Raw genomic sequence first — 6,700 nt, 5'->3', positions numbered from 1 at the left:
AGGGATGGCCCCCAGCAACTTGAGAAAGATATTTTATGACTAGGTTTCATCTCAAAGGGGCAGAAAAAAATTTACTACTGCAAATTTTCTGAAATAAATGCTCTAATAAGGAAGGTCAGGAGCCTGTAGTTATAAAGCAATGTATCTAAAGTTTAGTCTGGCTGAGGACATGTTGGGGCCACCTTGGTAGATAATAATCTCCATGAAGGCAGGGACCAGGCCTATTTTGTTCATGTCTGAATTGCCTCTGGCTAGCTCAATTTTTGCCCTGCGGTAGGCTTTCAATAAATATATGTAAAATGTGTGAATAAATTAATCACTCAATTGATGACCAGAGGCATCAGAAAATTTTATTTTATTTATAGAAATTAGTTTGAGTTCTACAGGCATTCCTCTGTTTCTTTAGGCAGTGTCTTCTGAATCTGTTTGAAAAAAATCTGACAATCACCTAGAGAGCTTCATAAAAATCTAATTCCAGAGCTGTACCTTAGATATTACTGAATCAAATGTCAGAGAGTGGAGGCTAAGTATCTATATTTCAATGCAATTTATAATGTGATCAAAGGAGATAATTTAACTATATGTGTCCTTAACATAGGATCCTACTTTTTTTTTTAGTCCCAACCCGTGTTTATCTTCATAAGATATCGGGTGACTCTTCTGAACTCCAATTTAAAGAAAGGGTTCAGTTGCCACAGTCCGCAGTGTTATTGAGCACTGATCTTAATCATACCTTCTTCTATTATAGCCTTCAGGTTTTATGGGAAGCCTGAAAGCAAGCCCTGCTGAGATTTTAAATGCAGCCTCATCTACTGCTGTGTTTTGAAATCTAGAGGGGTTGAGCTATTAGCATTTGTATCAATTACTGTTAAAGTAAAGTCTTGGCCCACAAGACCTTCTTGAGGATGCCTGTGATTAAAAAGAAAAAATTAAATGCTTTCCTATAATGCAATCTGTATACTATCCTCAGGGTGGCGGGCAATATATCATCCTAGGGAGGCTTATGGGACGTGTCCCTTTCTGAAAAGTAGTTAGAGAAAGTAATTGCCTATGTAATTATTTTAACTGGGATTAAAAAGAAAAAATATCCACTAATTAGTACCAATTATGTAACTTTCAGAGTTGGTGAGAAAACCTTTGCGTCTTGTATTACTGTAAAAATTAAAGTTTTATTCAAAGGCTCTAGGGATTGGAATAAAAATAATCTCCAATGATGGTTAAGGGCTTGCTATGTTCCAGGCACTCTTCTAAGTGGTTCTTGTGCATCATTTCATTTAATCCTGATAATGGTCTCATGAGGTAGGTCATTATTATCCTTATTTTCAGATGAAGACAGCGAGGCTCAGAGAAGTCAATTAACCTGGTCGGTAAGTGTAGGAGCAGGGTTTCAAATTTGGGAAGGGGGAGGTGTAGATTCACAGCCCTCTCTGGAACTTTCCTGTTGTAATCTGAAACCACCCTCCCTCCCCAGCCCACCCTTACATAGAGGGTAGGAAGGGAATAAAAGAGGCCACTCCAGATTGTTTAAGTGGCAGTTCTAATAATAGAAAAGGGAATTTACGTTTGAGGCACGTCTTGGGCAGCAGCAAAACAAATGGACCCCCACAGCAGCTCTCCAAATCTTAAAAGCTTGTAGAAGCCCTAACTGGGCCCAGTCACATATATATACCATGCGGATGTTTTCAAGATCACATCACTATTTCAAGGTTATGTCCTTGGAGCAGACTCTGAGTGTGGGAAAGGCAAGTGGAACCCACATTCCAAGGATGGGGAGGGGACAAGGAGCCAACAAGTGCCTGGGTCCAGGTCACTGGTCAGTCGGTCGTCACATCATTTTTATCACACTTCCCAACAGAGGAGACTTCAAATCCGTATGTGTGTGAATACTCTGTCTTCAGAATTAGCACTACTGTAAATACTTTAAAAATGGTAGTTCTCAACGAGGGATAATTTTGCCTCCACCCTTCAGGGGACATTAACAATGTCTGGAGACATTTTTGTTTGTCACAGTGAGGGGCAAAGGGATGTGTGCTATTGGCCTCTCGAGGGCAGAGGGCCAGGGATGCTGCTAAACTATTTACAAAGATACAGAGAATAGACCCTATAGCAAAGAGATATCAAATATATATATATATATATAATCAGTGGTATCAAGGTTGAGAGAACCTTTAACATAAACCTGAAATTCATTCAATAGCAAATCAGAGTGGAATGTTTGACATTACCAAGACTCCCTCAGGCCAGATGAGAGAAGATTTCTTCCCTGCAAGCTAAAATATAGAGAGCTGTAAAATCTTTTGGAAGACTAGTGGCAGGGTGGGCAGGGAACTGAGCATACCAGTAGCAACCATTCTCTTTGAGAAGGACTTTGTCATGTAAGCTAAAGAAACAAACTTAGCTCATTAGAAAACAAAACCTTGCGAGGCTGGTATTTTATGGGGAAAAATAGATGATATAGATATAGATGTAGATATAGATATAGATATAGATATAGATATAGATATAGATAGATGGCTTAAGTCATTAAAGAGGAAAATTCATACTATCAATTTCTTGTAATTCATTTTTCAGTAATAGTAGCTTGGAGAGAACACTGAAAAAAACCAAGAAAAAAAAATCTCTATGGCCTATTGAAAATCTTTATTTTAGTCAGTGTTTCATCAAAACTGCTCGCCAGAACTGTTGATTATAAAGGTGTCTGTTTCCACAGAGAATCTCTGAGTCAGTTCCACCAGATGTTTTATTTCATCAATAATTGTTTTCTCCAAAGATATTTTCATTTCAGAGCACGACACATTGAAATGTTAATTTCCGTGAAAATGAAGTAATTTAGGTAACATATCTTCAATGTTATATTCATTAAGAGCTAAGATTCTATTTAATTGCAATTAAAATTACTTCTCTGATTTAGAATTAAATTTGTATAAAAGTAAGCAATTCAAATATGGCAAAGTCTTAAAATGTTATTAAAAATCAACATAATTTTACATTTCCTCACTTGATTTTTTGAACACATGAACTAAAATATATTCCAATTGGAAAAGATTAAAAAAAAGTTAGTGAGAGTCTACCAGAAATTAAATTTAATCCTTCTTTTTAAGGACACAGCTGACAAACTTTGGGAAAATATCAAAGGAATATTTTATACTTCTTTAAGTTAATGGGCTAGATGAGTACTTCTCTCTTCAGTCATATTTCAAAGTCACTAAACCTAAGCAATAGGCATTTAATATAGATTTTAAGTGTTTGGATGATTCTTTTCTAAACCAGCATCTTTGAGGTCTTTGGAACAGATGACAATAAAATGAAATTGTCCTGATACTTCTGATAATTCAATCATTTTATAAGGAATCCAAATATTTTTAATTTTTTAATGTTTATTATATTTTTATTTTTGAGAGAGAGAGAGAGAAAGAGAGAGTACTAGGGAGAGGCAGAGAGAGAGGGAGGCAGAGAATCAAAGCAGGCTCCAGACTCCAAGCTGTCAGCACAGCCCAATGCGGGGCTCGAACCCATGAATCATGAGATCATAACCTGAGCTGAAGTCACGATGCTTAACCAACTGAGTCACCCAGGTGCCCCAGGAATCCAAATATTTTTAAATATATCTTCCTAGTATAGTTGTTTTCAGTTGCTAACAATAATTTCTTGTCAAATGAAAAATGATACATGCAAAATATTTTTCAAATTTAAAACTGTTATGGATGAACAATCAAAGTGCATTTTCATTTGTAAAGAGTAATCGGAAGTTATTACCAAGCAAAGCAATTTTAGAGGAAGAAGAGTCTTGAGAGTTTACCAAGTACATCCCATTCCTTTCACAGCTGAGAACAGGGACATCAGAGAAGGTGACGTTTCCAAAGAGTAGAGCCAGAACTGGAAGTGGACCCTTGATTCCATGCAACCTCTTTCACTGCTTATGTCTCTATTCTTAGGAAATAAAATCTAGGTGTATTCCCATTCAACACCTAGAATGCCATGCCTGGTATAAAATACCCAACTAGCTTTTGTTGCCCACAGATGCAAAACAGTTAAATATCTAATTGGAGGGGAGCCTAGTTGGCTCAGTTGGTTAAGCATCCAACTTTGGCTCAGGTCATGATCTCACAGCTCGTGAGTTCGAGCCCCCCATTGAGCTCTGTGCTGACAACTCAGAGCCAGGAGCCTGCTTTGGATTCTTCCTCCCTCTCTCTCTCTGCCCCTCCCCCACTCACACAGGGGCAATCGCTCTCTCAAAAATAAATAAACGTTAAAAAATAATAAAATCTAATTGGAAAGGGAACAAATGGAATAGACAGTGAATGGTAAGTAATACATAGCACATATAATAATAGAGGAGGATCATTTCCAGTTGGGAAGAACAGGGACATCTTTAAGGAAAATGGTTATTTTCAGCTCTTCAAGTGGGCATAGATTTCAGGAGAGGCCATCTGGCTGAAAGACCTATGTGAACAAACACAGAGGTAGGAAATCACAGGCATCGTTGGGAAAAAATGAAAAGACTAGTTTTGTCAGGGCATATGATTTGCATAGAGGATGTGGTGATAAAAGTTAAGAAAGATGCTGGAACCAAATGGATGGGGTTCATTACAAGTTCTTAAAGATAGCAGAAAGATTGTATAGCACCAACTAGAAGCAAATGATGAACCGAATTCACAAGAATGGCTCTTTAAGTGACCCTGTCTAAGGCTGCTTTGTCACTAGAACACAAGCAAATAACAATATGAAGGAAATTTTTATAATATAAAGGAAATTTTAGTTTTTTCTATATCTAGGATTTTCAAATTTTTTTAATGTTTGTTTATTTAGAGAGAGAGAGAGTGCACACAAGCCGGGAAGGGGCAGAGAGAAGGAGAGACAGAATCCCAAGCAGGTTCCACACCATTAGTGCAGAGCCCAACGCAGGGCTCAAACTCGCTAAATGCATGATCATAATCTAAGCCAAGATCAAGAGTCAGATGCTTAACCGCCTAAGCCACCCAGATGTCCCTAGGATTTCTTTTTTTCGGTCAGATATTGTGGCTCCTAGGTGTGGCTCCAAGATGTAACTTTATGAACCTACTAAAATGGGTCCCCATAAACGTTTGAAGTCGAAATTTAAAAATTTTCCAGTGATTTTTTATATTAATTTTGCTGTAGCAGTATTTTGATACTTGTAAATAACTTTTGGAAAACTATAGAATTAATGAATTATGGTTATAGTTCCACTGAAAGTTATTAAGTATTTTGAGTTCAACAGTGAAGCTTTTTGTGGTAAAAGAAAATTGATAATTAAATGGCCAAGAAAATAAGTAATTAAAATAGAATTTTAATAAAGACCTGAGAGAGTATATTTGTTATTGCTATTTTTTATTAACATTTTTGTAAGAATCCAGGGGTACTATTACTGTGCAGCTTGGATGCCCTCTTATAAAAAGTTTAGGATTCTTTTCTCTTGTTAGACAACTATTCTTTGAATGTGATGCTGACAAAGGAAATCATCTAGGTCAGTACATTTTTTAGTCAATTTCAGGATGCCAAGGGTTTGAGCATAAAAAATGAAATGAATATTTTCAAGTTTGGAGGCAATATTTCAGTTTGAAGCCATGATTTCCTATCATAATATAAAATATGTAGTTCCAAAATTAATGATTACTGTTTATTTAGCACTTAGAACTAAATATGACTCTGAGAGGTTTATATGCACTAAGCAACAATCCTGTGAGGTACTTAATAGAGAGGGAAATGAAGTACAGATTGATAACTTGCCCAACAACGAAGCTGAAAAACAAATAGAGGGAGTTTGACTCCAGAGAACAGTTATAAACTACTGTCCCATGTTGTTTTTTGGGGGGTGTGAGGAGTGTGAAGGAAATTCTGGATCAAAGAAAGAAATGGGAAGAGAGCAGGAAGGACTATTAGATTAATAAAGCCTCATATTAAAGCAAGACCAAAAGAAATTAAACCTAGTAAAGATAGAAGTAGATTATAAATCATTATGTGAATGTACATTTTTATCATTCCCCCCCTAAAAGAAATCAGGACTCCTTGCAGAATAGCTGACTCAATTCAGGGCAGAAAATCTTGAGGTTAGTCTATCACATTTTGTTATTGCAAAGAAACATGGATTCTTCCAAAGCTTTCTATGGCTAAACTAAGAATCTAGATCCAATGGGCTTCCATTGCTATACTATCACAACTAGAACACAGGGCAGTACCATGAGAAAACCTAAGAAAGAGTTCAATTATTGGAACCAACTGAAGTGGAAAACAACTATAAATTCATGATGAAGCTCAAAATGAATAAACAGTATAAACTATGCCAGAAAGTATGGGTTATTTTATGTTAAAAATTTTCAACAACATAAATATATGACCAATGATGGCTGCAGAGATGACCACATGACCTCTCCGTCCAAGTTTGAGTGTGATCTACAGTGAAATGGCTTGATGAGTGGGGTCCCAGGATTCAGTATCAGAAACCTCCCTAATAAAAGGGCATTAAATCAGAGTGAGGTGATTTGCTACAGAGAAATAGGTTTTCTGCAAGGACACAACCTTGTTGATCTGTATAGAAAGCAAGGACCAAAAAGTTCTTGGATGATATGTGTAAATATAGATGGTCAGAGGTATAGATTGTTCTAAGTTCTCTCTGAATGGTAATGTATGTCCTGATGATACAAGGTCTGGGCACAGCAAGAAAAAGATTTCTCATATACCA

The sequence above is a fragment of the Prionailurus viverrinus genome, chromosome B1 (assembly GCF_022837055.1).
Source record: "Prionailurus viverrinus isolate Anna chromosome B1, UM_Priviv_1.0, whole genome shotgun sequence".
Taxonomy (NCBI): Eukaryota; Metazoa; Chordata; class Mammalia; order Carnivora; family Felidae; genus Prionailurus; species Prionailurus viverrinus.
Note: the sequence above shows the minus strand (reverse complement) of the source record.